The sequence below is a fragment of the Hippocampus comes genome, unplaced genomic scaffold (assembly GCF_001891065.2).
Source record: "Hippocampus comes isolate QL1 unplaced genomic scaffold, H_comes_QL1_v1.1 scaffold113, whole genome shotgun sequence".
Lineage (NCBI taxonomy): Eukaryota > Metazoa > Chordata > Actinopteri > Syngnathiformes > Syngnathidae > Hippocampus > Hippocampus comes.
In genome coordinates, this window is record NW_017806160.1 from 746,868 (window position 1) to 753,568 (window position 6,701).

The 6,701-nt window shown below is 44.1% G+C and overlaps 1 protein-coding gene across 2 annotated transcripts in view; it reads right to left on the reverse strand.

The window, feature by feature from the left end:
* Nucleotides 1–6,701, reverse strand: part of LOC109531339 (low-density lipoprotein receptor-related protein 1-like) — an 83,346-nt gene that overhangs the window by 75,102 nt on the left and 1,543 nt on the right. The gene's annotated exons all lie outside the window — the stretch shown is intronic.

Here is a 6,701-nt window from a genome sequence, read left to right on the forward strand (position 1 = left end):
TCATTCAACCTTCAACTGTCAGCCCAGCGATTTGGAAATGGTAAATGGCTTGTCACTTTATATAGCGCTTTTCTACCTTTGGTACTCAAAGCACTTTATACTTATTTACCTACTGATGACACAACATCAGAAGCAACTGGGGGCTCAGTATCGTGCTCAAGGACAATGGCTGGGGATTGAACCCCCAAACTCTGGGTTGGGAGACGACCATTCTGCCACACAGCCACGCAGCTTTGTCCAGTTTCACATCAGTTCGAATGGGAAGAATGAAAATGGTTCTCTTCGTTTTGTGCAACTGTACTGAAGCAACGCTCTGGGAAGGACAGTAGCAAAGGTCTCATTGTGATTCTCAGCAGGCACGAAGGACTCTCTCGCCCTGGATGACTCGCCTCTCCTACGTGCTTGGCAGGCAGACTGCTGTTGGAGGGTAGGCACCAAACGGGACGGGAATTAAATCACAAGAACGCATCAAGCTCGTGTATCATTGCAGTCAGGTCCCTTTTTGGCTGCCCCACTGAAGCAGTTTAGGGGTCTTACTTTCAAGGGACAAGTAAGCATGTCTACATCAAAAACTGTAACTTAAAAGTGCCTGGCTCACACCAAAACCAAAACTGCATTTAAAAATGTTTTGTGGGGTAATAATGTCAATCAATGAACACTGACGGATCATACGTGGTGCCGTAAGAGATAACAGTGAGACGGTGATCAAACAACGGGTGCGGAGTATTGATTGAATGTGTTTCGAGGACGTGAGCGAATACAGCCACTCCAGGGAGGAACGAGAGGGGAGTTTGCTCGCCAGGGTCTCAAGTCCATCTGACTGACTCCTGAGCTTTTCAAATGAGTAAAAGCGTCGAAGCCGTTGAGAGACTTCTTGGGTGAAGGCGTGCTCTCGCAATCTTCGTTACAAAGTCACTGGGCGTCAAACTGTAAATAAAACGGCGGGGGGGCTGGGAGCCTCACCAGAGCTCCTCCAAAGCCCACGAAAATATTTCACACAGAGATGTGATTTGTGGATTCAGCCAGCAATTCCCTTTTATTCCAAAGTAAATTGCGACAACCAGCGAGTGACTTTTGAAAGACGCTGACATGTTGAACTATTTGAGTCCAACAAAAGGAAATGAAAGGAAACCCGGGTTCATGGCAGCCAACAAATAAGGATTAAACTAAGAAGATTAATAAAATTCAAAGGTTCTTACCAAGACAAGGGGATGAAAAGGTCATTACTCTACAGTAGTCAGTAAAAACAACCAATGTACTAAATTTGGAAACCTTAGGCTAAGGAACGACATAGTTCCTTTTTTAAATGGTTCGACATGAAAACAGTTAGGAAATTAGACATCCAACAAAGATGGGGTCGAAAACGACTTTGCTGAGCCCAATTCCCATAAGGTGAGCTAATGTGCAGGTACAGCTTCTCTCGAGTGGCTGTGCATGTGCGTCCAAGTGCGTGCACGCATGTGTGCGCTCGAATTTTGGCTGGAGTCTCGGCACAAAAAAAAGAAATAAATTTGCACTAGGGCCTATCACCATGATGTTACGCCTCCGGTTTCAGAGGTATGCAGGCAATATACAAGCAGAGAAAAGAAAACAATTTCCAACCTCCTCAGATGCATTTGACCCTTGGCAGCACAAGCGCACATTTGTATATTGTACTGTGTGATCATGCTGAGTGATTAATTTGTATCAACCACGCAGAGCCTTCCTGGTATGTGGTTCTGGCTCAGGCTGGCGGATTTGGTTGGATTCTGAGTAAACTGCCGGCTGTACGGCGTGCACATTGGATTTCCTCATGCGGGGCCAGCAGAGCGCCGCGCTGTCCAAACAGTGCACACTGAAGTGCCCGCAAGGACTGTTCATGGCAAAAAGCATTAAACATGAGCGAGTGAGCAAATGCACAAACGTACACCAAGTCCCGCTCTGACAGTTACATCACTACAGGGAGACTTTAGGAGAAAAAGAAAATGGTTTGGAACCCATGTCTTCATATGAGAGAAGTAAGATCAGGAGGTGTTGATTTCAATGCGCGCCGAAAAAAATGTCAAAACAATCGTGAAGGCTGAAAGAAAGCCTGTGGGACGGAGCAGGATGAGGTGTTGATCCAAGCCGCGCAGGCCTCCGGTCGCCATCACCAGCTGGGACACAACAGTGACCAATCCCCCCCCCAATATGTCTCTCTCAATATGGCCATCACTGCAAAACAAATTCAATGCAGGGACATTCTGGCACCTTCTAATTGATGTCATGTGTGAAACAAAAAAAGGCAAGGCATGACTGTACAGGCGAACAGCTTTATAGATGGATTACAAAGGTTCATTTCCAGGCTGAAAAACAGGCAAAAAATGTGCGGATACTCCCACTTTTCTCAGAAATAGTTAGTGGTCTTGAAGTACGACACGTCACTTAAATGCTCATTTTAGTCCAAGGCAAATGTCATACACCCAACGTTAAATCCTTCTCAATTGACTCATTAGACCAGGAATAATGGGCAGTCAAAGAGTAAGGACATTTTTTGAGACACCTTGTACATAGTGCACAGCTCACAAGCATCGTGTCTGTTGGCTGCTGGGTGAAAGATGTTTTTTTGTTGTTTTTTTTTTAATCAAGCCCACTATGTAGTAATTGATATTTCGCTGGTGTTTGATGAGATTTTCTTCTTTTTTATGCGTGTCAATACAAGGATTACTTCTCTGGCTTGGGGCGCTTCCAAAACACAGGTCTTCCATGCGCAGTATGGTGGCTGAATGCATCCTGAGTGGATTTTGGTGAAACCTAAAGTAACTTCTCTCAAAACAAGCGTCATGTTGGTTCAACGTATTACCCCAAATCAAGTTTTGGGCTCAGCCATATTATGTGTTTGTTGGACCGCTGTTAAAAGTTACTGATACTGCGGCTAAAAGATGACAGCCTCAAGGAAAGGAATAAATCTGTGTCTCGATGAATTTGCTTCATAGGACTATCGCAAAAGTAGGGCACACAAAGCGTCTTGTTCTTTTCCTCTTTTGAGGAAATGAATTCTTCCAAGCAGCGACATCATGTAATTAGACCCCCACCGCCCCACCCCACCCAAGGTCAAATGTAAAAGCAGTGCAGCTTCACACACTTGAGCCGGATCCCAAAGCAGGACTATTTGCATTATGAGGAACAACATGAGGAGAAAGAGGGCAGATGGAAGTTGTTATTCCTGCATTTTTGTGCCGCATTAATAATTCAGATGGAGCACAGTCAAGGCCTTTGGGATGTATTATGGAATAAGAAAGTCAAGTTACAAAGTATGTGTAGCAGCTGAAAAGGGTATGAAGACCAACGCTGCAAAGTATTCACCATTCCCACTGCAGACAGAGGCATTGACAATTCCTTTCAGGCAGCGGCAATTACCTAAACTTTATTGAAGTTGAGCATGAGCCGAGCACTTTAAGAACTTCAACAAAAACATGCTTCAATGTTGTCATCATGTTTTCTTCACTCGTGATGTTGCACTTCATAAAAACGGCTCTCATTGGCCTTTACAGAAAATACTTCAATGTCACGTGGTACTAAAACAAAAAAAATGTTTGACCATATTCGTAACCCCAAACCCTAATTCAATGGAAAATTCTGCTTCTTCTTCTGCTGTGTGTGCTTCAGCCCCCCGGGAGCCCTGTAATACGGCCATATATTGACCGTATATGGAGATGGTCTCAGGTCCTTGGCAAGGCCATAATTTTAGTAGTTCTTTCCAGAGGATAAAGAATACATGCCTGTGAATATTGTTATATTACGCATCTTCATGTGCTGCTACACCGTTAGTGTTGGTTAAAGGATTATAACCCTGCGACGCAGGGGTGTTTCGTTAACCTGTCGATGGCGTTTCATATTACATGTTAAGCTAGTGAACTTTAAGGCAGAGTTATGTGGCTGTGTTGAATATACAATGTGCAGTTTCCTTTGGATTATTAGGTTGACGGAAAAACTAAAATGGGAATGAAAAAAAAACTGTGTGACACCTATTTTTCGAAGAATTGTTTACAATCAGACAAACTACTGCCTGTTGAGGACTCAGCTAAGAAATTGACAAAGCGACAGACGGACCGACCAACAGACGGACTGACGGACCGACCGATTGATAAATAGCAAACTAGTTTGCGGTCAAAAGAAGAACAACATGAACTCAGCTATGGGAAGTTGAGCATCAACATGTGGAAGCAGGAGTTCAGAACATTTTGTTTCTTATCAAAAGTAAGAGCTAACTGATTCATTGTTTCATTGATAGACCGTTAATTTTCCCCATCGTGAATCAAGGTGATTCCAATGATCCCTGGTTTGTAGCCAATGTCACACTCTTGCCGACCGCGCACGATGCCCTGTGACTTCGAAGAAAATTAAGCCTTGACATTTTACCTCCGCAGAGCGAGTGTTAAAATTAGCACGAGCCCCTGCAATTGAACCCTTTACAAACGCTAAACAAAACGCTGGGTGGTCAGCTGCGACCCTCGTGGAAGGAGTTGACTATTGGTAATGTTCGGCTGCCAAGCAGCACTCAGAGCCGCTGCAGGTGTTGGGAAAACATCACAGCCTCCTGCCACATTTCAACAAGACTGGGTGCTACTGTGCGCCATTCAATAAGAGTGACGTTATTGTCACGTCCGTAAAGGCACATCGCTTCACATACGCACTCATAGTCCAGTGTGAGAGTTGGTCACTTTGTGAAAGCAACAGAAGAGTGGGACATTATCAAGAGAAGAACCAATGCCTGTGAAACACTCACAATCTTTCCCTTTTAGGGATGCGGGTAAACACTGATGTGGTGAGCAGAAAACAGCAATTACACCACACCCCGGCTACTGGGAATCAACAAACGCTCTTTCATCTGCGGACTCTCACACTTACAGTATGTGTGCAACGTTGATGCGCCTCTGATGTTTGGTCACGGTTGAGGGAAGTGAAGGGGTGGAAGCAGGCTACTTTCAGCACCTTTGGACTGAGTATTTATCATTTCACAGAAAGGGAAACACCAAAATGGCCACCAATCGCAGTTACAATTTCAGGTAACTGTGAGGTCTAGCTATTGTTTTGTCCCCTTTGGGTCACCATCCACATGTTCTACTGTAGTATCTGCGACTTTTGAGAGTGCATGGCTAAAAAAGGCAGATGTTTGCAGTGCCAGTTGTACAAGAAAGGTGAGGCCAGGTGCAATTAAAAGGTTTCGGCAAAGCGAGTGTAGGCTGCTGAAGAATTCAAAGTCTGGCCCCCGAGCCACATTCGCACTTTTCACCACAGTCAGTGTGCCGCTCCGAAATGCTGCTGAGGTCACTTATGCAAGTTGACTCATTAGAATGCCAGCAGGGTGATCGTGATGAGGAACCCTTCCAATGGCAGCAGCAGGATGTCAAGTACGAACTACGATGAAGTTGATTTTTAGGACATCCAATGGACAATTATTATTATTATTATGACTATTATTATTATTATTATTATACAATTACTGTACACCACTTGTGTCAAACTCAAGGTGCGGGGGGCTGATCTGGCCCGCCATAGCATTTCATGAGGCCATTATTCTTGACTTCTGATTTCATAATGAGTTATTTATCCATCAATTTGTTACGTACTGTGTACAGTGTGTAATCATTTGAGGAGGTACATTTACATGGTTTCCCAGTCAGAATGGCCCCCCAAGAGAAACCGCAACTACAATGTGGCCTGTGATAAAAATGAGTTTGACACCGCGGCTGTATACTATTGATGCCCAGAAGTTCATCTGAGGAGTTTGGGAAATATTCCATTTCCGAGCAAATTGAAAGTGATGGTGTATTGCTGGGTAGAAAGTCAAGTGAATTTCAATGACAACTAAATGTGTTGTTGCTGTGTGTTTATACTGTATGTTATGTGCGTATTTTTGGAGGGGCATTATTATCCCACTTTTTGCAACAAAAAAAAAAAAACGAACGAACGAAATTGTAAATAAAATTATTTGTTGACAAAGAAAAAAATCATAATTTCAATGCAATGTGGTTGCTCTAAGCACCATTATGTTGCTTTCAACAATGACAAGAGCATTTGTAATTTGCCAGTTTATTCAGGTGAATTCCCATTTTGAAAATCCCTGAATTTTGGCAACTGTCATCCACTCATTCCCCAGCCTGTTTGTCGTCATGATCCCATTTAAATCAAATGCGGTGAAATGAGGTGAGCATCTTGACTGACTATTTTAACAGTTAAAGTCTACCGACGACAGTGTGGTTAAGACAGCAGCTCTTACTTCGAGGCAGTTCATTCAAGTCGGTCTGCGCTCGACTTGACGCAGCACCTTTTCTGGCCAGAACGCTATAAAGGCAGCACTTTTACAAGTGCCACAGTACCGCCACAAGTAAAAGCCGACTGTTCAGCAGTGAACTGTTTTGACTTTGTGACCTTCCTCTAGCTAATCCCCTCTCATTCATAAAATGCAGCTGTGCCCACCCCCCAACCCCCCGCGGTCTATCATTTGGACTCTAGAGGAGTTCATTCTGGTCTTTGGACGATGTCAAACTCAAATTCAGATCAAACAGCCGCCACTTAAGTTGACCCTGAAGAACAAATGTAGATCTTGCGTATCATTTGCAGGCATCCTACTCCTCGTGTGATGGAACCACAGGTCAGTTACAACAAATGCTTTCAGCAGAGGTTTATTTCACTTTTCAGCTCTCCCCCCCCCCCCCCACGCCGCCCCACTTAAATTG